The 24,540-nt window shown below is 48.8% G+C and overlaps 1 long non-coding RNA gene across 2 annotated transcripts; it reads right to left on the reverse strand.

Annotated features, from left to right (window-relative positions):
• Nucleotides 1–4,971: 4,971 nt before the first annotated feature.
• Nucleotides 4,972–24,426, reverse strand: LOC145722191 (uncharacterized). Of its 2 annotated transcripts, XR_014146285.1 has the most exons (6): nucleotides 23,732–24,426; nucleotides 16,276–16,400; nucleotides 8,324–8,452; nucleotides 7,755–7,885; nucleotides 7,156–7,496; nucleotides 4,972–5,175 (listed from the first exon to the last, which is right to left on the reverse strand). It is a non-coding gene; the product is annotated as an uncharacterized LOC145722191 (long non-coding RNA). The 2 variants fall into 2 exon arrangements; XR_014146284.1 differs by having other exon boundaries at nucleotides 7,156–7,885.
• Nucleotides 24,427–24,540: the final 114 nt, after the last annotated feature.

The following is a 24,540-nucleotide window of genomic DNA, read 5'->3' on the forward strand; positions in this document are numbered from 1 at the left end:
GGAGGGTCAGAGGGAGAAGCAGACTCCCTGCCGAGCAGGGAGCCCGATGCGGGACTCGATCCAGGGACTCCAGGATCATGACCTGAGCCGAAGGCAGACGTTTAACCGACTGAGCCACCCAGGCACCTCAACACCACATTTTAAACTTTAAAATTATGTACATTGGTGGTGAAGTTCTTAACATTTCTCTTTTCTGGTGATTTGTAATTTAAAAAAAATTTTAATTTTTTTAATTTTTTAATTTTTATTTTTTTATTAAAGATTTATTTATTTATTTATTTGAGAGAGAGAGTGAGAGAGAGAAAGAGCACAAGAGGGGGGAGCGGGAGAGGGAGAAGCAGACTCCCTGCCGAGCAGGGAGCCCGATGCGGGACTCGATCCAGGGACTCCAGGATCATGACCTGAGCCGAAGGCAGTCGCTTAACCAACTGAGCCACCCAGGCGCCCCCAGTTTGAAGAGTTCTTTGTATATCTTAACTACAAGGCTTCACCACATCTGTGTTTTGCAAATACGTTCTCCTAGTCTTTGGCGTGTCTTTTTCATTCTCTTTACGTACTGAACTTTTGTTCTAATTATGTGTTTAATTTCTAAGGGCTAGTTTTTTTTCCTCTGGATGCTCTTTCTTATGGTTCCTCTTTTCGCCTCAGGTATACAATAATCTCTCTCATCTCTCTGAAGATATTCATGACCATTTCTCGTATGTTTTCTCCCTACACAGCCTCTGTTTCTTCCAAGTTGCTTTTGTCTCTTAGTAGAGGGTTTCCTCAAAAGATAGGTGATTCTTGGCTGTCTTCTTGCCTGAGGAAGGCCCCAACATCTGCCTGGATGTTGTGCGTGCATGCGCGTGCGTGCGTGGGTGTATGCATGTGTGTGTCGAAGGGGTGCTTGGCGACTATGGGCTTCTCTCCAGGCAATCAGGCTAGACGTTTTGTTAGGGAGTGCCTACACAGTCCGTGCCTGGATCCTATATGCCTCACTGCTGGTGCTTCAAGATTAGAGCGGGGGAAGAAGACTGAAGGTTTCAACATTATCTCTTAAGTAAACTTACATTTAATCCCATTTTTAATACTCCCCACTCATCCGTGCCTGCTGTCTTCCTGTCTGGATATCCTCATTTTATCCTGTCCAGAAAATGAAGCCTCAGGCTTCTGCTGAGCTGAACAGACAGTCCCCAACCTGTGTAGCGAGGGAGGGAAGGGCTCCAGGGGTTACACTTGTTCTTAGATTGTTTGGGGGGGGCATAATATATTGAGTTCATTCCAAAGGGAAAATTTCATTTTCCCCCAATGTTTTCATATTCTACAAGAATAACATCTAACGTCTTTTTATGGTGCTAGTGGACTTAAATTTTAAAATCAGCAGTGATGATATGAGAGTATATGTACTTTACACTAGTTTCTAATAACTCCCTTTTAATACAAATATGATAGAATTATTTCTCTGTCATCCTAAGATTAGATTTTACTAAAATTTATACTTTTCTGTCATGTTCATCCAAAGACCCAGTTTTTTTTTTAATCCTTGATCTGTTCTTATAATGAGTGAACTTGAACAAAATACTCTCATCAGAAAATATTTCTATATCTGCTTGTTGAGTAGATTCTTCAAGTGTTCTGGGTTCTAGCTAGTTTTATCTAGGATTTATTGCTTCCATGGATTTAAAAAAATAAACTTTCTGTGTCCAGTCATATCTCCTTAGTCTCCTCCTGGCTAGAACTGTTCTCAGACTTTCCTTGTTTTTGATTATCTTGACAATTTTGAGGAGTACTCGTTGGGTATTTTGTAGAATGTCCTTCAGTTGGGATTTTTTCTGAAGTTTCTCTAGTGATCAGGCAGGATTATGTGTTCTTGAGAGAAAGACCACAGAGAGGCATGGTGCCATTTTCATCACATTCTATCAAGAGTACATAATATCAACATGGCTTATCACTGATGAGAGTAACTTTGGTCACCTGGCCGAGGTACTATTTGTCAGGTTTCTCCATTCTAAAGTGGCTCTTTCCACCTTCCCCCACCGCCATACTGTGATCTTTGGAAGGAAGTCACTGTGCCCAACCCATATTTAAGGATTGGGGAGTTATGTTACACCCCCTTAAGGGCAGAGGATCGATATAGATTATGTGGAATTCTTCTGTGCAGGAGATTTGCCTGTTCTCTGTTTATTCTTTTATATCAGTATAGACTCATGGACCTTTATTTTATACATTGAGTTGTAATCCAATGCTGCTTTATTTCGTTGCTCAAATTGTTCTAGCTTTGGCTGTTAGGAACTCCTTCACTTGGCTCCTGTGTCCTTTGACATGTCCCCATCGTTGTGTGTGCAGTGTGTGTGTGTGTGCGCGCGAGCGCACGAGAGAGAGGGAGAGCACACAAGAGAGCACTTTCTTACTCTTTAGCACTGCAAGATGCTCCTGGCTCATTTGTGTATTTCTTGCCCCAGTTCTAGAATCAACCATTTCTCCAAGGAGTCCTGGTTCCTTTTATTGGAGCGCAGTGTTAGAAACCAAGATCTGGGTACCGGGTGTGCGCACTGATGTTGGGATGCTGTTGCTTCCAGGCTTGCTCAGCGGATAGAGCAAAAAGATATCTGTATGTATACTAAGCCATGTGTATATACATACCTATAAATATTCCTATATGTAGCCATCTCTATGGTATCTGTATTAAGCCAAATATGCATTTATTCTAGCCTCTTCCTTCTACCTATTTGTAACCTCCGACTCTGACAGTGAGAAGTCAGTCTCCATCCCGTTGCCTAAGTGCTCACGTCCACGCATAGCATTGTCAGAATGTTCACCTGTACTTCCACAGGGGTGGGGGGTGGGGGCGTGGCTTCGAGTACAGCTAGAGCACGGTGATTACGTCCAGCTCCTTTTGTCTTTATTTTCTTTCATTTCCAGAATGACAGGTCAGCGCCTTTGCTCCATCCCTTCCAATCAGGTTCACTCACATATTTGTAATTCAGTTAAATTGTTCTGTCACATCCTGCATTCCGTCCTGGAATCTGATGACCTTCTAGATGATTCTTTTAAATTTGCATAAATTAAGGTTCATTCTTTGTGTAAATAAGTTCCATGGCTTTTGACAAATGCATCACTACAGTATCATTCAAAGTAGTTTCGCAGCCCTTCCCCATGCTTTACCTGCTCAGCACTCCCCCACTCCCTGGCATCACTGAGCTCTTTACTTCTTCTAGAGTTGTGTCTTTTCCAAGACTCCATCTATTTGGAATCACACAGTATGTGGTCTTTTGGACTGGTTTCTTTCCCTTAGCAATATGCGTTGAAGTTTCCACCATGTCTTTTCACAGCTTTGGAGCTCATTTTGTTTAATAACATGCAATTACGGGGATATACAATTTTGTTGGTTTGTTTATCCATTCACCTATTGAAGGGCATCTCGGTTGCTTCCAGTCTAGGGCAGTTATGAAGAAAGCTGTTGTAAACGTTTGCACACAAGGTTTCAAAGTGTGGGCACACGTTTTCAGATCAGCTGGGTCATTCAACAGACTTGTGACCGATCATTTTTTTTTTTTGTCCCCACCTTCACACCCACTTCCAGGGGAAAGGGATGCCGCCTGTTCTTAAGCCTCTGGGGGTTCTGTGGTGTTGTTCCACTTGCTTCGTGGCTTTCTACCTGCGTGCATGCGATTCAGCTTTCTCTGGTGGGCTAAGCTGGTTCCACTGTTCCATCAGCTTTCCAGCCTGGAATATGATGTTGCTTAATCCCCTCTTCTCCTCCCATTATCTTCATGGGTTTATACCTTCTCTTGACCCTTTTGCTGTCATTTTAGTGGGAGGGAGTGAAAGCTAATGTCAGCGTTCAGCCCACCAACTGCAACCACCAACTTCCCCTTGCCTCTCTCCAAGGCTGCGAGTTGATCTCCCTGGGTGTGGAGTGGGTAGAGCCTGCGTTTGTCAAGTCATAGTTGCTACCACTCCAGTTATGGGAGAAGACCCTCTGCTCCAAATATGTCTCCCGGTCCCTGTCCCAGCCGGGGCCGCAGTCCCAGGTCCCTGCCCTTGGTGATCTCTGCCTTGGGGCTTTGAAGGCCCACACCTGTGGAGAAGGGAGGGGGTGGCTCAACATTCTGAGCTGGAGGCAAGGACATGTCTGGAGAAATGACACCAGTGTGGGACAGCCAGGAAGGGGCAAAGAGAGCAAGAGCCCCATGGACACGAAACATCTTCTGCTCTCTGTTTGGCCCATCCATCCTCATCTCCCCAACAAGCAGTGTCTTGCTTGCAGGAAGCCTTCTGGGGAAACGACCGAAGCGGTGAAGTTCAGGTTTATCGTCGAGAAATTGAATGATTGGTCATTGAATGGAATCACCTCCCTCTGCCCATCCTCTAGTAATCTTGTCCTCATCTCTTTTCACTCTACTGGGAGTACCTTCTCCCTGGTGAGTCCTTCTACTCAGTATCCTTACTTACAGCCTGTATTGTATCCTAAGGACTCTCTGACTTGTATCTCCGGCCACAGTCCCCTTCCTGCTCTCGCTGAGTGGCGATGGTTTGCCAGGTATAGTCGCTGTGTGTGTTCTGGGCCATGCTGGCCCTTTGTAGATCTGGACCCATCATCTGTTTGGGTTTCTGAAGGATTCCGCCAAGTTTCTGGTTCACTTACATATCGTCTTCTTATTTCTGAGAACTGTTCTGTATTAATTTCTTAGCTTTTAAATGTCTTTGCTATAGTTTTTTAGGTCTTTGAGCTGCCGGGGTTGGGGGGTGGGGGACAAGACAGCTGTGTGACTTGAAACTTGAGAGAACACCTATCTCCTCTCCTGGGGTTCATTTTTGAAGGGCCTTGTGGTATTCCTTCAGCCCTTAAGCCATCTTAAGATGAGTCAAAGTCTGCTTTCTTTGGAGAGGGAGGTTTCCCAGCCTCTTACGACAGCAGTTTAGGGCCTCACAAACATGTGCGAGTTTTTCTTAGAGTTTATTTTAACCTCCACTTTTTCTCCTGCATCATTAGCTCATCTCTCAGTGGGGTTAAAAACGGCTTCCCAGCTCTCTGGTTTCCCCACTGGAAATTACACAGGAGGTCTTGTTCCCATGGGAAGGATGGGATGAAAATTTGGTTCCTAGAATGATTCCACAGCCATTTCACCAGTGACCAGGGGCTTATGCAATGTTCTCACTGTTGCCAGGCCTGTACCAGTAAATCTGCGTTGCCTGTGGGAGAGAACCCGTCCTGTAATTAAAGCCACTCAACATCTGCAGGGATGCCCTTATTTTGGGGCTGCAGTCAGGAGAGCACAGAGGTTAGGAGCGGGGTGTGCCTGCGTGCCAATCCGTCTCTGCCCACACACTTGCTGTGAGACTTCAGGCAAGTTACTCAACCTCTCTGTGCCCCAGTTTCCTTCTCTGCAGACCAGTGAGTGATGGTCATAATAGTGTGTGTCTCTTGGGTTTTCCTGATGATGAAAGGAATGAACAAGGGAAAAGGGGCTCAGAATCGTGCCTGGTGCTCAGAAGGTGCTCTGCAGCTGTGCCCGGCTCTCCTCACCTCCTGTGAGTCCTAAGATAGAGCCTCCTCTCTGGTCGGGCCAGACCAATCCCTGTTTCCCTCCCAACTCTGATCTGTACCAGTCCAAGGGCAAGATGAAATCCCCCTCTTCCTTCTCCTTCCTTTCTTCCTCCTTCTCCTATTATCAATGATAACTACCGTGTATTAAATATTTGCTATGTGCTGGCTACTTTTCAAGTGTTATTTTTTTCAAAACTATCCATAATCCTGAAAGCCTGGTAACACCATCCTGTTTCGGGGAGGAAGAAGCAAGCCTAGGAGAGGCCAAGTAAGCGGCTCTGCTGGGTGGCCGAGCTGAAGGGTCCACGTGACATTGACCTCCACAGCATGCTCTTTCCCTGTCTCACCCAACATTCACTGTCTGCCACCCCAACCTCCAAGGCCATGATTGGGGGCTCTCCTTGTTGTGAATTAGATCACCCACGATGCTTTTGGGTGCAAGTGATAGAAGCCCCAACTCAAGCTGGCTTAAACTAGAAAGAAAACGTGTGGTTCACAGAAATGGAATGTTTAGAGAAAAGGCAAACTTTCAGCAAGTGTGGATCCCATAGCTCATCGATGTCCCCAGGGACCCACTTTGCCTTGTTCTCCTGCCCCACCTTCTTCTATGGTCCTGGTCTCATCCTTACACGAGCTCTCACAAGGCTTCAGGATGGCTGTCAGCAGCAAGCTGGGTACTTAGGCTCGATTTCCCCCAGATCCTGAGCCGAGGATGTGAGATTAAGTAGTTTATTTGGGACGTGATCCCAGGAAACACGAGCAGGAAAATGGCAAACTGACTTGGGAAGGGAAATAGTCCATCAAGGGTTATCTAGACAATTAGAGAACTGGAGTGCAAGGCCACTGAGGAATTTTGGGGAAGAGTGTAGAACCATGTATCACTTATCCCACCCAGTGGCCCTGGTACTTCTGGCCTGTGCCGAGAGCAGGCACAGTAGGCTCCAGCAGCCAAAAAAAGCCTCAGACCAAAAAAACAAGACCAAACCAAACAAAAAAACCAGAGTTGGCAATTGGCAACGGGACAGGGGCTCTGGGGAGGGCGCTGAGTGTATCTGTTACCCCAAGTGTGTGCCTCCTCAGTCCTGCCCGCTGGGAGAGGGAGCAGTCCTTCCCACAGCTGGTGCACCACAGTCCTGGGGTGCACTGAGGCTTGTCCTGCTGAGGTCCTCCATGCCCACATATGAAATGAAACCCGTGTCCAGGAGAATACTCGGTCCTGATTGCCTTTGTCTTCAGTTACTGCCCACCCAGCCACCACAGTGATAGGTGGGCTAAGAGATGGGCTCATGCTCCTTGGCTGAGGTTCACCCAGGCCTCCCCCCAGTGCTGAGGTGGGGCCGGTCCCACCAGAACAGAAGAGCAGCTGTTCTGGAATGCTGGGAGGGTGGGGAGGATCCTGGGAAGCAAATGGCGAAGTTCATCACATAAGTATTCTCTAGAACAAAAGGAATGGAATGGAAATAAAGCTTCCAAGAGGAAGACTACAGAAACCTGCAAGCTCAGGGCTGGGAGAGGACTAAGAATGTCACCTAGCATAATCCACCTACACTGCTCCTCATCTGTCCTCCAATGTGATATTCAGTCTCAATGTGTATACCTCCAATGCTCTTCACCCAGCAACCCACCTTTGTCCTGGAGACATCTCTAACCACTGGAAGTCTCTCATCACATCGGGTTGGAATCTTCCTATGTCTTCTCTGGGGCTTCCAGGACACATCTGTTTCGTCTGCCCTCAATCTGAGTCCCACGGGGATGTGTAAACAGTGATGGCATTTCCTCCAAGACTTCCCCGGAGCACGCTGACCACCGCCAGGCCTCTCATCTCCCACATGATGGCCACAGAAGGGCTCCGAATCTGGAGTAGGGGGTTGGGGGAGGTCCTTGGGCAGGCATCTTGGAGGTGGTGGAGCCTCAGATGGGTTTCTTCGGAAGTATCAGCCGGTGTCTCCAGGTCAGCTACAGTTTACTGCTCAGAAGCCAGTCGAACGGTCTCAGTCACAGGGAGGCGCCCTGGTTCCCTCATGGATGTGTTTACTTGGAGGATGTGAACTCCCAGACACACAAACACTCTGCCTGCCTCCCACCCCAGCAGTTCCCATGGGAGCTCTGGAGTGCCCCGCGATGGCCACGTGCCCTGTGGCTATAGTCCTGAGGTCTAGGCTGCTCCTGTCTGGCCACATTCAGCAAGGCCCCACACCCAGCCCCAGCCCTGACCTCTCCTCACCTCAGGGGTCTGCAAAGAGGGAAGCAGTACACAACAATGGAAAGAATTCAAGCTGGAGTCAGAAGTCCTCCAGTGAATCCTGCTCCACTGGGATGAGGGACTTTACCCCTCTGAGCCTCAGTTTCTCTTATCTGAAAAACAGGGAAAAGAACTCATTTGGAGGCATTCTGGGAAAGTGAAAGCACCCGGCGTGGGCCAGGTTCTTAACAAATGTGTATATTATGGAGCTTTAGTGGTGAAAGCTTCCCTCGATGCTCCCCGGATTATCAGGATCTGTTGAGACGGTTATTAATCTTTTGTTCTGGTAGCCCTGCAACTCAGATGGTAACACTTCTATCACGGAAACATTCCTGAACTCCTGCCTTCCTCTAAGATACCCTCACATAATGAACAGATAGGGCAGTGGTCCTACCCTGTCCCCAACCTCCAAGTTCTATAGACCTTCTAGAAGACACCTGCTGTTCTGATCCCTCTCTCTTCTTGGGAACTGTCCCAACCCCGTTCACGTGTGTATGGAGGGAGTGCCGTGCCAGATTACTACTCATCCCCCGGGGTCCCGTTGATCTGACCTTCTCCGTGACCTAAGCTGGGCTAACCAGGGTTCTTCTCTGGGACTCATCATGTTGAAAGTGGAAGCATCTTTCTTTCTTGAAGGCGTGTAGATCCGAAGCTGTTGGAAGCCACATGGGAAGCACCAGCTGACACACAGAGAGAAGCAGAGACGAAAGACACAGCATGACTGACTGAGTCCCTGGCTCCGGGGTTCTTCAGCCCTGCCTGTCCCACCGCTTAGCAGTGCAAAGCATCCTGAGATTACCGAAGGAGTGGCCCACGTCCCCCAGCCTCTTCTGAGGTCCAACTGATGGGACTGTGGGTGGACTTTTGACCCTGGGGGAATCAATCCAGAAGCTGGATTGATCCAATCAGATTATGTCTCCTCGAACTGGAGTATAGATGGTCAGGGTCAGATGTTAGCCAGTGCTGAGCTCTTGAGGTAAATAGGACCTTTGAAGGGCAGTCATGAGGATTCTTACATAAGCCGAGGTGAGGCTTGGGGCAGTGCTCCGCGGGAGGCTGGGAGGGGGCCTGCCCTGGGTCCTGACAGCTTTCCCTTCCTGTTTTCACTCCTCCAGAGTCCCGCCCTGCCACCCCTCAGGTAACATGAGCTATTCCTGCATCTACCTGGCAAATTTTCCCTTTGGCTCAAGCTACTTCGAGAGGGCTCCTATTCCATGCACCCTCCTTCCAGCCCCCCTGCTGTCCTGTTTCTTCGACACAGCCCAAGATGGAGGCAACAAGCAAGAGTCTGAGTTTGCCCTACGGGAGCACTGGAGAATGGGTCCCTCCAAGACCTGGGAGTGCACACTCAAGCTTTTTTAAAAAATTGAGATATAATCCACAAACATGCATTCATCTTTTTAAGGTATACAATTCAGTGGTTTCTTAGTGTAGTCACAGATGTGTGCAACCATCACCCCTCTGTAGTTCCAGGCAATTGTCATCGCTGGAAAAGAAACCCCACACGCATTAACAATCACTCCCCATCCTCGCCCCTGCTCTCCCTAGCCCCTGGCTACCCCTAAACCACTTTCTTGATATCTATCCATTTGCTTCTTCTGGACATTTCGTATTAATGAAATCATGCACAATGAAGTCTTTGGCGTATGGCTTTTTGCGCTTACAAGAACGTTTCAAGGTTTACGTTGTAGCGTGCTTCATCCCTTTCATTCCTTTTCATGGCTTGGTGATCTTCACATTTTGCTTATCCATTCATCAGCTGATGGGCATTTGGGTTCTTTGCACCTTTTGGCTACTGGGAAGAGTGCCGCTGTGAACAGGTGTGGACAACTATTGGTCAGAGTCCCTGTTTTCAGGTCTTTGGGGCATCTGCCTAGGATTGCCAGGTCACATGGTAACTCTGTGTTTATGTCTTTGAGGAGCCGCCAAACTGTTTTCTACAGCAACTGCACCATTTTCCATACCCACCCCCAGTTTCTCCACATCCTTACCAATGTTGGTTATTTTCCTTTTTCAAAAAACAGCCATCCTAAGCGGGTGTGAAGTGGTATCTCATTGTGGTTTTGATTTGCATTTTCCCAATGACTAATGATATGAAGCATCTCCTCATGTGCTCATTGGCCATTTGTTGCTCTTCTTTGGTGAGATGTCTACTGATTTTTTTTTTTTTTTAAGAGAGAGAGAGTGTGTGTGAGAGGAGGTGGGGAGGGGCAAAAGAAAAGGGGAGAGAGAGAGAATCTTAAACAGATTCCCCACTGAGTGCAGAGCCCGATGCAGGGCTTGATCTCACCACCCTGAGATCATGACCTGAGCCGAAATCAGAGTCTGATGCTTAACCAACTGAGCCACCCAGGTGCCCCTGGAGAAATGTCTATTCAGTCCTTTGCCCATTTTTTTTTTTAAATGGTCATTTGTCTTTTTGTTAATAGGTGACGATAGTTCTTCATACGTTCTGCATACAGATTCTTAATCAAATGTATGATTTGTAAATGTTTCCTCCCATTCTGTGGGTTGCCCTTTCACTTTCTTATGGTGCCCTTTAAAGCACAAAGATCTTTAATTTTGGTGAAGTCCGATTTATCCAGCTTTTTCTTTTGTTACTTATGCTTTTGGCGGCATATCGAAGGTAAACTCAGTCTTCAACCTTAAGTTCAGATTCTTTCCATCTGTGTAGGTCTGAATTCTGCCTGAGGTTTGTAAATGTCTTTTCTATTACTTGCATCTTGAACAAGTCTATTTGTCTCAGATTACGAATTCCCAGGGCAGTGACCAATTCGTAAAACAAGTTCACACTGTACAATTAATTAAAGCTTTAATGAGGAGGACGATAATGATCCAGAGGCCAGTAAGTCCTCCCTTGGGTCGAACCTCATCTTGCAGAACAAATCTATTTCCCCTTCACAGGTACTGAAGATGACTTTGACGTGAAGGCCCCAGAGAAGGGGGTGGCCCCTGGACACCATGGAGGGGGTCAGGAGCGGCTGACCTGCTTGGATCGTGCCCACCAGTAGAAAGAATTTCCGCTAAGTCTGGCTTTGTGCCAAGCCAAGGGCAGCGGTTTGTGCTGGGGTGATGATGGGGGCTGGGAGTTGGCATTGCCTCTCCCACTGCAAGAGGGTAAATGTGCTCCCTGAGCAAAATCAAGTCTCTTGCACCGTCAGCTCAGGCTAAGGGCAATAACACAGGGGAGGCAGCCAGACAGAGGGAATGGAAGAGGGTGGCTGCTCAGCTCCTAGTCTCTAGAGACCCTCTGTGGCAGCAGCTCTTTCTGGTCAGCTGACTTAGAGCTGACCCCTGTGGGACTGTGGGGATCTTCTCAGGCCATGCAGGGGCAAACCAGTCCTAAGCAGTGGATGGGGACCACAACTGACCAGCCTCAGATTCCAAGCTGCCCACACCCATGGGCTTTGGCAGGACTCACTAGCACATTCCAATCTGGCATCATTTAGAAAGCTCCTACCAAGCGCCCGTGCCAGGTCCCACAGGGCTCTCTGTCTTGGATCTCAGCTCCCTCCCTGGCGCATTGTGGGTATTTGGGTTGGTGTTTGGGTCAAGAGTCCCATGTCTCTGCTAAACTCAGAGGCCATGGAAAGAATCCGGGTTTTGTTATGAGAATAGTTTCTATGTTGGATTACCACTTAATCCAAGTGTGATTGGGGATAAGTCATTTAACACCTCAGTGTGTCTCCCTCACATCTGGGAAATGATGTGACTGATGTCCCACGGTGGCTGTGTGAGCAAATGAGGTGAGGTCTGTAAGTGTCTAATGTCTGATGGGATGGGCTTGCTAAGTTGTAATCATTTACTGCAGAGCCAACTTTTCGTCCGATCTTGCTTTAATCTCTTCTTTAATCTCCCACATTGGCACCTCAGCACAGATATCTTTCCCAAAGACTTGCATATCCAATTAGTCCCAGGCCTATCCACCTGTTCACCTGGGGCCTGGGTGCCCAGGCTGTCCATGCTGGGCTCCTCACCCCTCCCTGAAAACTCGCTTCTCTTCTCTCCCCATGTTTGCAGTCTCAGTGAGGCCTGACCATCCAGTGACCCAAGCCAGAGAGCTGGGTGTTTTTCTAGAGCTTTGCTCTTGCAGATTCCCCATACCCCACCAAACTTCCTTGACAACTCCTGATTACATTCTTCCCTCACTGTCCCATGGCCCATGCAATTAATTAAAGCTTTAATGATGACCAGGATCATGACCAAAAGCAGGTACTCAATGAAGTCTTGGTGAATGAATAACTCCTCTCTGGTTTCCTGCCTGCCAGGCCCTCCCCTCCAGTTTCTGCTCCACATTGTAGTCAGGGCATCCCTCCAGAAGCACATATTCCTTCCTGCCTTTGCCAAGACCAAGCATTTAGTGACTTCAGACTGTCTGATTGTGTGAGGTTCTCCAGCAGCTCTTGACGGCTCAGGCCAGTCCAGAGAAGGCTGGTGATGAATGAATCCGTCCTGGAAATTTCTCACCCAGGTGAGACGGCAGGGCCAATGGGACCAGAGGGATTTTTACAAGAGTGATTGACAAGGTGTGCCAAGACCTGGAAGGTAGATGGGGAAAAAAGGAAAAAAGGGAGTAAGAGAAGCTGGGCTATTACCCAGTCAGTTGGAAGGAGAGCAGTTATGGTCAAAGAGTGATGTTTGCATTCTCAATGTCAGAGTCAGGGTGGCTCTGGGTGACATGGCCAGAGTATGGCTGGGGGGAGTAGGGGGACCAGAGGGCAGTGGCAGTGACAGTCCTTGGAGAAGGACCAGTCACGGACCTGAAAGTGTAGGGAGGCGATGGGTCAGCATATAATGGATTGTCCACTTTTGCAAGTGAAAGGAGGCTTTCTTTATCTGCAGTCCACATAGGAGTAATAGGCACGAGCCTGGATTGTCCTGAGCAAACTGAGGCAGGTGATCATTCATTTCTTAGCCACTCAGGCCAATGGCAGGCCGCAGGATGGGGAAGATGAAGATGAAGTGCCAGGTATGACGTCATCAGGGACTGATGGGGCAGGCAGGCAGTTGAGCACAGAGCGAGGCAAGGTGGCGTGACCAATGCCAGGAAGCTCGCCAAGCAGGGGCTTTAAAGAGGTAGAAGAGCCTGGGTGGGAAGCTTGGGTGGGGACAGTGGAGGACACAGACACCACCCCCAGACCTGGGGGAGAATAAGATTTGCTCAACCTCATATATGAGTCATACTTTTTTGGACTTTCTCAAGTATTTTTTTTTCAGTCTCATAACTTTCTTGAAAATTATGTTTCCCTTTCGGAAAACGAAACCAAGGCAGAATGTGATGTAGGTTGATTGACCCAAGGCAAATCGAGGAAACCCCTGAAGTAGGGTTGCCAGATAAGGTACATGACACCCAATTAAACTTGAACTTCAAATAAACAACGAATAGTGTTTTAGTATAAGTATGTCCTAAATATTTCATGGACATACTTATACGAAAAACATTTTTTTCTTCGTTGTTTATCTGAAATTCAAATTTAGCTGGGCAGTCTTATTTCTTGGTTTATTTGTTTTGTTTTGCTAAACCTGGCAATCCAGAGGAAGATGAGGAGGCCGGAGCGGCCATAGGAATCAGAGAGCCTTGTTAGTGGCCCGGGAGGCTGGTAGGGCAGGGCCAGGTCTGAGCATGGCTGAGAGAAGAGTATCAGCCTGAGGAGGGTGACCAGCATGGGGAAAGGACTCAAAACCAGCCAAGTCAGCTTCCGGACAGGAATGTCTGTGGGGTAAGTGAGAGTGCTCTCTGTTCATGACTGTGCACACTTGCTCACTATCAGATTGAGCCTCAGAGTCCATGAAGGGTGCTCACATCTGTTATTTTATTGGATTGTCTCAGTCTTAAGAAGTAGGCACAGCACAGATCCCAGTGCCAAAAGCACTGATGAGAACACCAAGGTTCAGGGAGGTTTTGTTGAGGCTCTGGCGTTGGGGCCCACAACATTGGGAAGGGCATCAGCTCTTGCATGGTGGATGGGGGAGCTGTGGCAAACCCTGAAACTCACCCAGAAGGGGAAGGCCCGGGGGAGCGTAGTGCCTTCTTCCCAAGCCTGTGGGGCACGGTGGGGGTGGGGTGGGGGGGGCGCTCAGCGTGAGAGAGCTTTCACTGGGGAGGGAGGGAGATGCAGGGAGAATAAAAATGACCAAAGCTCAGGATTTCCTAGTAAATCATTAGCCTTCGCCAAAATACAGAAGCTGTGGACTGTGATTATAAAATACTGAAATGCAATGAAATACAGCCCAAATAAAATGCAATAAAGCAAAATAAAATAACAAAGCTAAAAGGAATAAAGGTGTCAAACCATCTGATAAAGGGTCTGAAGAGCCAGAACTGCCACAGGACTGGGGCCTGAGGTAGGCTCAAGGACAGAGCCTCTGGCTACCGGCCGGGGAGCCCAGGGGCAGCAGGGGACGGTGGCCGCACTCCTCATTCTGCGTACTCGCTCAGTGACCTTATGGCATCTCTTATCTCTTTTGGCAGCGGCGGGGCGGGGGGTGGGGGGGGTGGGGGGGCGGTGAGTTAGGTAGCAGGTCACAAGGGCGGTTGTGTGGAGGTGCTCAGGGAGAGCTGCGAGCTCATTTCCAGGTGTGAGAAGACACCGAGAGCTCCTAGGTGCTCGGTCAGTGCACTGACCCACCAACACATAGCGATGTCCTACTGTGTGCCACGTGCTAGGCAAGGCCCCTGTCTTCAGGGGGCTGACATCCTGGTTTGGAGGTGGGTGAAGGTGGGGGGACACAGCCAATACGTAAGTGAACAGATATGTGAGCAGGGAGGCAATGTTTGAGGTGAAGCCCGTATGAAGCGTGCAGCCCGGCACATATTTGGGGCTGAGTGGCCCAGGCAGTGGAGTTGGCTCGTAACCTAAGAAACCCTAAGGGGTAAACAAGCCGAGGATGTTAGAAGAACGAAAAGAAGGCCAGCGTCTAAAAGAGAGGCTGAGATGAGAGGCAGGGCAGTCCTGTAGGGCCTGGGGAAAGGGGAAGGTCTCTGGGGTTGGTTCAAGTGGGCTGGAAGCTGTCGGAGAAGTTTGAACAGCAGTGTAGTGGCATCTGATAGATGTTTTAGAACGGTAGCTTCAGAAATACATGTTGAGGGGCGCCTGGGTGGCTCAGTCGTTGAGCGTCTGCCTTTGGCTCAGGTCATGATCCCGGGCTCCTGGGATGGAGTCCCGCATCGGGCTCTCTGCTCAGTGGGGAGCCTGCTTCTGCCTGCTTTTCCCTCTGCCTGCCACTCCCCCTGCTTGTGCTCGCGCTCTCTGTGTCAAATAAATAAATAAAATCTTTAAAAAAAAAAAAAGAAAAAGAAATACATGTTGAGGACTTTGTGCTAAATGAACTAGGCCAGGCTCAGAAGGACACATATGACTTGATACCACTTCCATGAGGAACCTAACACAGTCAAACTCATAGAAGTAGAGTGCAACCATGGTTGCCAGGGGCTGAGATGAGGAGGAAATGGGTACAAAGTTTCAGGTATACAAGATGACTAAGTTCTAGAGATCTAGCATACAGCAGAGTGCCTACAGTTAACTATATTGTATTGTATACTTAAAAATTTGTTAAGAGCGTAGATCTTATGTTAAGTGTGCCTATCACACACACACACACACACACACACCCACAAGAAAGAAATATACGTTATATCATGACCAGGTACACCAGGTATGTATACAAACATGGTTTTTAAACGTATCAAAATAAAACAAAAATGTCACAAAACAATAGATATTTGGTGCCGTGTATTCTGATAGTCCCAATTCTTCTGTTTCATTAAAATGAAATCAGGTCATGACCCACTAAATTGATTTCACACCCACTAACTGGTTGTAACCTACAGGTTACACTGCTTTTAGAATATTGCTCTGGCCCTTGGGTGTAAAATAGATTGTGGGGGGAGTAGGGGGAAGCAAGAGGAGCGGCAGGAAGACCAGTGAGGAGGGTGTTGCACAAATCCAGACACAAAAGGATAGAGGATTGGACTGGGATGTTGGCGGTGAAGACAGAGGCAGATGGGCAGACATGGGATGTATTTTAGAAGCAGCATGGACAGGACTTATTAATGAATTAGATGTAAAGGGAGAGAGAGGGAGGAATTAGTAATGACTTAGTTTTTGGCTTGGGTTGCTGGGGAACAGCAGTGTTGATTACTGACATGGGTTACCATGGGGAGGGAGCAGATTTGCAGGTAATCAAGAGTTCTGTTTGGGCAATGTCAATTTCAGCACAATTTCACTCCTCTTAATTGTTCCTGCTTGAGGCTTAGCATCAGCTCCTGAGAAAGCACACAACAGGTAGAAAGCAACCCATGGTGAAACATTAAGGCAAAACAAAAAACTTAGTTAATAGCTACTCAGAGCTTCCTCTCTGCCCAGCGGTGTTAAAAGCATTATGCATCTTCTTTTAATTCTCAGGATAATGCAATGAAATAGGGGCTATTACTGTTTTCATTTTATAGAAGAGGCACAGAGAGGTTACTTTCCTGGTCCTTAGTCACATAGCAAATACCTACCTGAGCAGAGATTTAAACCAGTTCTGTCTGACTGCAAAAGGTAGCTCTTGTCACGGAAAGAGGTACTCAATCTTTTGGAGAAGGTTAACTCTTGACTTGGAAAGATGGCATATTATCTTGCTGAGCTGAAAAACAAAAACAGGATTCAGACCGTAAACGGTACATGAAGTTTTTGATCTGCTTTAATGTTAAAAGAGAAAGAGAAAAGGCTAGAATGATGTATATCACAATGTTAACACTGGTTATCATTGGCTGGTGGGATCACAGGTGGCTTACATTTTTGACAATGATAATACACAGCCATTGTAAAAGAATTTCCTTTAAAAATGGAGAAAAAATGAGATAGCGTTCTGCATATCTAGAGAGTTTACAGTAACACAGACCCACGGGACGAGTGTGGTGTGTGTTGTGGTGGAAGCCTCAGAAGGCCTGGACTCTCCTCTCTGTACCACCCATGACTCACTGTGTGGCCTCGGGCAAATCTCAAGCCCTCTCTGGACCTCAGAGGGGGGATTTGGAGGAAGTGCCTAGGAGCAGTGGTTAATGTTTAACAACTAGCTCTCCAAAAAAAAAAAAAAAAGATCCTTGATTTGTAGCATTCACTGATTTCCATGGTATAAATACTCCCGCCAGTTTCAAGGTCGGATTCAGGTGACTGATGTATACTGGGAAGAGATGCACAGGAACACGCCATTAGCATTTCTACCATGAAAATAGAATGCTCTTGTTATCAAGAGCACAGGTAACAGTAAGGCATAATAAAATCATTAGGACTTGATGAGTTCTGAGTATTTACTACCTTTGTGTTCAAAGTAATTTAATTGTAATCTTATATAATTTAATGTTTAATAATAGCGGCGTTTAATAACTGGCCTACAAAATCCGTAAACACGGAACAGTCTGCTCCAGTGCGTTACAGAGGGTAACTGTAGAGGGGTGAGCCCGCTCTAGCTCACCACTGCCCTGGAGCCTTGAGCTCTGACACGCAGAAGGTCCAGGGTTAGATGGAGCTTGGAGCCCACGGAGGTCATGACCGTGGGAACTGAGCTCACCCTCCACTCCTCCATCCCACACGGCGTCAGGGCCTGAATCACAGTCTCTGGAAGGAGAGGGAGGAAGGAGCACAGGAGACAAGGACTCTAACCAGGAAGGCAAGGGGCAGGAAGGGCTGGTGGCATCAATGTTTTTGTTGGAGCTGTTTTTCTCTGTCTTATCAATGGCAGAGACCAGGGTAAACAATATCCTTGACTTAATATCACTTCAGGAGCCAACAGGAAAACCCCCCAAGCCTGGGTTTGTGAGGAGCTGGCCTCTCGGGAGGGTCTGAATCTTTTCCCAGCCTGAGCGCGCATGTTCTGCCTGCTTCTGCTTCCCGTATTCCAGCTGAGCACCCAGCTCTGCGGGTCAGGTGCTCCTTCTCTCCTTCCTGCCAGGTCCCCAGGCTTCAGACGGGAGTAGCGGCCTGCTGTGAGGGCCACGGCAGAAGCAAGGCTGCCTTTCTGCTCCTTGGCTTCATGTCTCCCACACAGACACCACCCAGTCTCCACGTCTTCTTCACTTTGGGAGCTTTGGAGGCCCTCTCAGTATCACCTCCCTGCAGCAGATTTGGAAACTGAGGTCCAGGGAAATCAGGGAGCCTGCCGCAGTGTCAAGAGGACTAACTGCACACACATTGTGGCAACATTAAAAAGTCTGAAATCAAGTGTTGGGGAGGGTGTCGACCCACGGGACCTCTTATGCTGGAAACATTTAGCAGTATCTTGAAAAGGTGAACCTCTACATATTCTACAATGCAGCAAATGCATATACTCAAGAGATGCTCTTATGAATGAGTGTATGTCAGGAAGAGTCCTAGGTGCACTGTGTCAAGAGCCATCAGCCGGAGAGTGGCTGAGGGGAGGGTGAGCTCAGTTGCACTACGGGCTAGGATATAGCATCCAAATGAATGAATTACAGTGGCACGACTTTAATATGATTAAACTTTAGCAGTACTATGAGAAGTGGAAGAAGTAAGTCTCAAAGATTTCAAACAGCACAACCCCCTTATAATCATGTAAAAGAACAAAGCAAACATATATTTTTAGAATACACATATATGAGGCAGGACTTTCTAAATAAGAAAAGCAAGGAAATGGTTCCAGACGGTGATTATGTCGGGTTGGGGAGCCTGAGGGATTGGCTAGGGGTAGACCTCATAGGTATATACAAGTCATTGCCAAGGTCCTAGTTTTTATGTTGGCTGGTTTGTTCGCAGGGGCTGATTACATTTATAAATAATTAATTGCAAAATAATGTTACAAAGCTAGGGTTATGGTTAATGCCCTTGCATGCAGCTGGGCTGAGGGAGAGGGACAAGGTTGGCATTGGACATCAGAAGACGTGACTGCTGTCACCCCCTAATGTTTCAGGGGCCAACTCAAAACCATAGAGCCAGAAGCCACATGATTATCCTCTTCTCACTACTAGTTTTCAAATGGGTAAAAAGAGGTTTTTGAACCAGATCATCTTCGAGCCCCTCCATTAGCTGAGCTACAGCAGACTGCTTCTGCAGCAAATAAGCCCCCAATCTCAGTGGCCGAAGAGCAGAAAGTTTGTCTGTAGTGCACATCACAGTCTGGGAGGTTCTCTGCCTCAGATCTCCCGCAGCGCTGATTCAGTGATCTGCCCTCTTCTGTCGTGGAGTCGTTCACTTCCCATCTCAAGAATGGGAGAGAGAAACCACGGGGAAGCCACACCTCGTCTTGCCGCCTCGTTAGAGACACCCTCCTTCTACTCGCTGTCCCGTTGTTGAGAACAAGTCCCATGCTGTCCCCAGCTGCAAGGGAGGCTGGGAAGTGGAGAGAGGACATGGACGCTTAGTGAACAGTGACCCTTCTTGCCAGAGCCCCCCTGCATTTCTGCAATCCTCGAGTCTCTGAGTTGTTCCAGATCAGAGTTGACGGTCTCCTGTCTCTGAGTCCACAAACCACAAAGCTTTGCTGAGTTTATTCACTCACTCCTTAAGTAAACAGAGGGCAGGTTCTGCTCCAGTGCTGAGTCAGCCAAAGGAGTCATAGTCCAGTAGTGTTGCTGGGTGGAAGGGGGTGGGAAGGGAGGACTGACCATTCTATGAACATCATAATGCCATGCAAACACCCTCTAGTCAAGAATAAAAGAATATCGAATGGGCAGGTGTGAGGGTAAGAACAGGGGTTATGATTACAAAATTCTTCTTTGAGGTAGTTATTTTTTCAGGTAGGTTTTGAAGGGTGAGAGCAGACTGCCAAGAGGCTAACAGAGGAGGCTATTCCTGCCAGGGGAACAGCATATGCTAAGGCCTGAGGCAAAGAAGGCCTTGCATGAGTGGGAAAGGCCAGTTGTTTCATTTTGCTGGGGCGGGGGGGGGGGGAACACATGTGGTTTAGAAGCTGGAAGGTGGATTGAGCTGGCAATTAGGGTACAAAGGAGGTCAACAGCCAGAGGCCCACAGGGCCTTGAACATCATGCTCTGTAGGTGTTTGGACTTTATTCATGGGTGGCCAAGGAAAGATTGTCTAAGTAAGCAAGAAAGGCCAAGGGGTGCCTCGAGGGCCAGGTTGAGCCCCTCCCAAAGTCTCCATTAGCCAACTTTCTCCATTCTTTGATATGGGCAAGACTTTTCCCAAAACAGTGTAGAGAGTGCTATGCACTCAACTTTAGGGTGTTTTAATCCCCTTTTTCCAAACAGATGCTTCATAAGCCTAAATACATGGAAATTCCAGAGCCACTCCCCCAAGTGCTCTACAAGAGGACAGGACCACGTTTTGATCACAGGTCCTGAGTGACCAGGCATCTTTTTCTAGCCCTGGGGGCCCAGGATATCTGCACAGATTGAGGTTTGCTAAGGGGCTATGGATAAAATGTATATAGCTTGGTTTTTGTTTTTTGTTTTTAAGGAAAAGGTGATGGGAAATTGAAAGGAGTGGAGGAGAATCATGGCTTCCTCTAGCTCCTGTGTGAAGAAGGACCCATCTCTGCACTTTTCTGAGGGCTATTCCTCAGGGAGCAGGGGCCTATAGGCCTGCTCCGATGACTTCTGGGGATCAGATGTCCAGGGCCTTCGGCCAGCTTGCCCCGGGCCATGCACAACGGTAGGTGAGAGAACCCAAGGCTTCTGACATCCAGGCTGGTGCCCCTCATGCTCATGCACATGTCCAGCCTTGAAACCCAGCAAGCACCCTCTGAGGGCCTGCCAGAGGCCAAGGCCATCAGAGCATCCAATGCCTTCCTATGTCCTGGGGTTCAAGTAAGGGAGAAGATTTTGCACATGAGCAAACTGTCAAGCAGAGGATAATCAATTCGCCGAAGTCACAGCTGGGAAATGGACCGTCTCCAAAGGCCCAGGCACTTTCCACAACTCGGAACCGACACAGAATGGGTGGCTGAGTTTAAGGTTCATGGATCCCCTCACCTTTTGTGGCTCTTTTATCAAGAGTCATGAGTCTGTGGGTGGGGCCCGGAGTGGTCAGGCTGCCCCCATGGTTTGACGGTCAGAGTCTTGCATGAAGATGCTGAAATCGAGCTAGCAGTCACCGAGTTATATGTCCTGGCAACAAGGACTCTGTGTCCATGGGAAGAGGAGACAGTAAATAGTCTTCATCTTCTGGGTCAACTCCACCTTTCGTGGTGACACAGAGTGTTGTGTTGAGAAGGAATCTGCAGTCATGTCTGGGGAAGAGTTCTGCGCTCAGTGATTTCTGTCCTGGGTGGGGGGATGGGGCAGTGGCGCATGCGGGGAGAGTCTTTGCCATTTTGCTATCACTGCTGTAAACTGACACCTTCTGTGTCAACACACAGTCCAAAGGAACCCAATGCCTAGCCCTGGCCCAGAGGAGAGACAACACTCAGCCTTCCCAGGGTGCACTTTGCTGTTTATTGCTGAGGCATGGAGTGTGGGCAGGTTCAAGAGGGCTAAGGGTTGTAAGTCACCATGCTATATGCTTTAGAGAAATAAGCAGCATCAACTAGCACATGGTCATGAAGATCCCTCTTCTTCCTCTGCTCATGTCTGGTTGCCTTTCAAGCCCAAACTGAGGCTGATTCCCCCACGGAGACCTCTGCTTGCTCCTCTTGCTTCTCTGAGCTCAAAGCTCTTGGTTTGAAACTCCCCCAAACATCTATCAGACTATTGTCTGGGGAACTTTAGGGACAAACACTCCCCTCCACGCATCCTTTTCCTCTCAACCACCACTCCAGATAAATTGAGTATTTCTCTTGTTTCAATTATTAATACCACGCTTCCCTTTTGAATGGTGGCTTATTCAGAGTTAGCAAAGCACCGTCCTCTTGTTCACATCCTCACTTGACCACCTCAGTCAGTAATTGAGAAAATGGAGGTTTAAAAAGAGATGGCAGAGACTTGCCCAAGGCCACTTGTTCAGGTCTCTGTTCTCCAAATCCAATCTTTTCTCCATTGTCCCATTCTGGAGACCATGAGGTAGACCGAGTACCAGAAAGGGAAGGGGACAGGGACCTAAGTAAGGCTCGCCTGGGATTCCCTCCTACCTCCGTTTCTGGGGCCAGAGCTGCCACACCAGTAGACTGCCAGATGAGGACCAGTGAGAGGGGAATGAGGATGTGGAGTGGATTAGGAAAAGGTGGCTTAGCCATCAGGCTTCCTGGGTGAGCTTGGGCAAGTCGCTTTCCTTCTCTGGGCCACGGGGCCTCCTCCTCTCTGAAGCGAAGGCTTAGGCTAGGACCTCTGACATTTAAATGCAAGGCTTCTTGATGTGTACGTGAGGGGGCGAGGGGAGGCACAGAGTTTGGGCCTGGGTGGGTCTTTTGAGCCTGGTACCCAGGCCCCTGATACCCATCTGGCCCTCCGCACCCATCACCTCCCATCCCACAGGAGCTGCTGTTTCAGGGACTCTTTGGGGACTGGCTGAGGGGCTGACCTCAGGGCAACCAGCTGCTACTCAGGCAAACTGCCTGTCAGTTGTTCACATTTATTGATTACTCATTGGGTACAGAGCTCACGTGTTGGGCAGGTGTGCTGCGGGCAAGAGGAGGAAGCAAAGTGCAAAACCAAGGGAGCCATTCAGGCTTCAAAGGGGAGCAAAATCAGGCCACCCCTCCCACCCTCCATTCAGCCCTCCACCTAGCAAACACTTGGGGATCATCTACTTTCTATGCAGCAGGCCCTGTGTGGGAACTATGGGGCAGGGGTGGGGGTGGGGAGGGGGAAAAATGGGCAGAGGCCACCAGCGGGGTTGCCAGGTATGACAAGAACCCTCACAGCAGCCAATCATTGAAGGACAGGGAACCCCAGAGCAGATGTCTCTCTGGGCAGGTGATAGACTCAGAGTTTCAGGCTGAGAACCATGACAGAAAGGTTTTGAGTAGCTAGCCCTTCTCCATAGGTTCACTGCTTCCTGTTTATTGCCTTATACCTGGTGGTACCTGCTGGCCCATGAAGCAGGGTGAATGTGCCACCCATACTGGGGAAAAATGCGAGCACTGCTACGTAACAGGACTCCCTTGACCCAGAAGGAGAGTGGGGGGCAGAGACAGAGAGCTCTGGGCTGGGCCTGGGTGCCTCAGGGTCTCCTCTGTGCTCCCCAACTGCCTGCTTGTGCAATTGGAAGATGTGCCCTCTCTGAACAACGGTTTTCTCTAAAATGTCCAGGGAAAGTCTAAGTCTGTGGTTTAAATCCTATTCCTCCTCCTCCCATCTTGGAACCTTAAAGATAGTAGTAGAGTTCCAGAGATGACTCCAAATATTTCCAGGAGTTATTACATGTATTTCTAACAAATGTGTACCTTCTGTTTAAACAAATAGATTGAACACTGATTTAAAATGTAAAGGGATAGGTCTCTGAAAAATAAACATATATTAAAATATACCTGATATAAGCACTATCATTTGTATTAATAATCACAGATCGTTTGATAGACAGAATCTTTGACATCATCGAATGATCTGAGACAAAAACATCGAAGGGGTTCTTGGTGACATGGTGGGCAAGGGGGACACATTCCTGAAGCCCATTCAGGTCCAAGCACCCACAGATGCTGTCTGTGCAGGTAGTGGGAGAAATCCTCGTGGAGGGGGTGGTGGAGAGCTGACTTTTATGGAATGCCTTGTGCTTACCAAACTCAAACTGGTCAGCTCATAAACATCCCCAGAGGAAGGACCCTGACCATCCCCATTTTACAGAGGAGAAAATAGGCTTGTTCGCAGAGGTTAGGCGCCATGGGGAGGTCACTGAGCTGGAAGGTAGCCAACCTGGCACTTGAACGCCTGGCGGAATGGCTCCCGAGCCAGGGGTGAGGTGAGAGAGGTGACTAGGTCCCCTCCAGACGCCTTGCCTCCAGTTCCCTGGCGATGGCGTAGCGCAGGCGCCGGATGACTGCCCCAGACTGAGAGGGTGAAGGCCCTGGGCTTCGGGGTGTGTTAGGCGGAGGAGGGGAAGAGGGCGGAGGTTCCCCCCAGGCATACTTGGAGTAGCTGGGTCGTTCTGGAAGATGGGTGACAGTCGTCTTCCCGAGCTCCCGCAGTCCCATCTGGGGTCCTGGCGGCCCGCGGAGGCACCGGGTTGGGCTGGGGCCGGGGGTCTGGGCGGAGGAAAAGGCCGGCGCAGAACAGAAATAGGAGAAGGGAGAGGGGGAGGGGGGGGAAGGCGAGGGAAGGAGGCGGGGAGTCCTTCCTGGGGCAGGAACCCGGGCCCCCCTTGGCGGAGCCGGCCCGCAAAGCGATTCCGCAGATGGAAGGAATTAAGTGGGAGGGGGAGGGTCCTACGGTGATAGCGAGAGGAGGGAGGGAGGGAGGGAGGCGTGTGTGTGTGTGTGTGTGTGTGTGTGTGTGTGTCTGTGCGCGCGCGCCCGCGTGTGTCTGGGAGGGGAGAGGGAAGAGACAGAGAAACACATCAGACTAGACGGAAATAGAAAAGACGACACACACACACACACGCACTTAAGAGAGACAGAACCACAGAAAAAGACGACGAGCCGGACAGAGACAGAGACACAGGAGATACTAATCTGAAAGAGAGCGGAGAGAAAATGAGAAAAGAAGAAAAACAGGGCAAGAGAAACGAGTGAAAATGAAATAATTGCAGAGGATTTAGAAGAACGAGAGACAGAAGAGCGCCAAGCATAGCGAGAACAGATTGATTAGGCCGGGGCAGTCCTGAGCTCCGGCAGGCTCCGGGAGCAGGGCGGGCGGGGGGGCGGGGTGGGGCCTGGGAGGGGCCCGCCCATGGGCGGGCCAGCAGAGCGCTGCAAACACAGATGAGCCCTAATTTCCCC

Source organism: Leptonychotes weddellii, chromosome 6 (assembly GCF_054177405.1).
Source record: "Leptonychotes weddellii isolate Sample4059 chromosome 6, ASM5417740v2, whole genome shotgun sequence".
Lineage (NCBI taxonomy): Eukaryota > Metazoa > Chordata > Mammalia > Carnivora > Phocidae > Leptonychotes > Leptonychotes weddellii.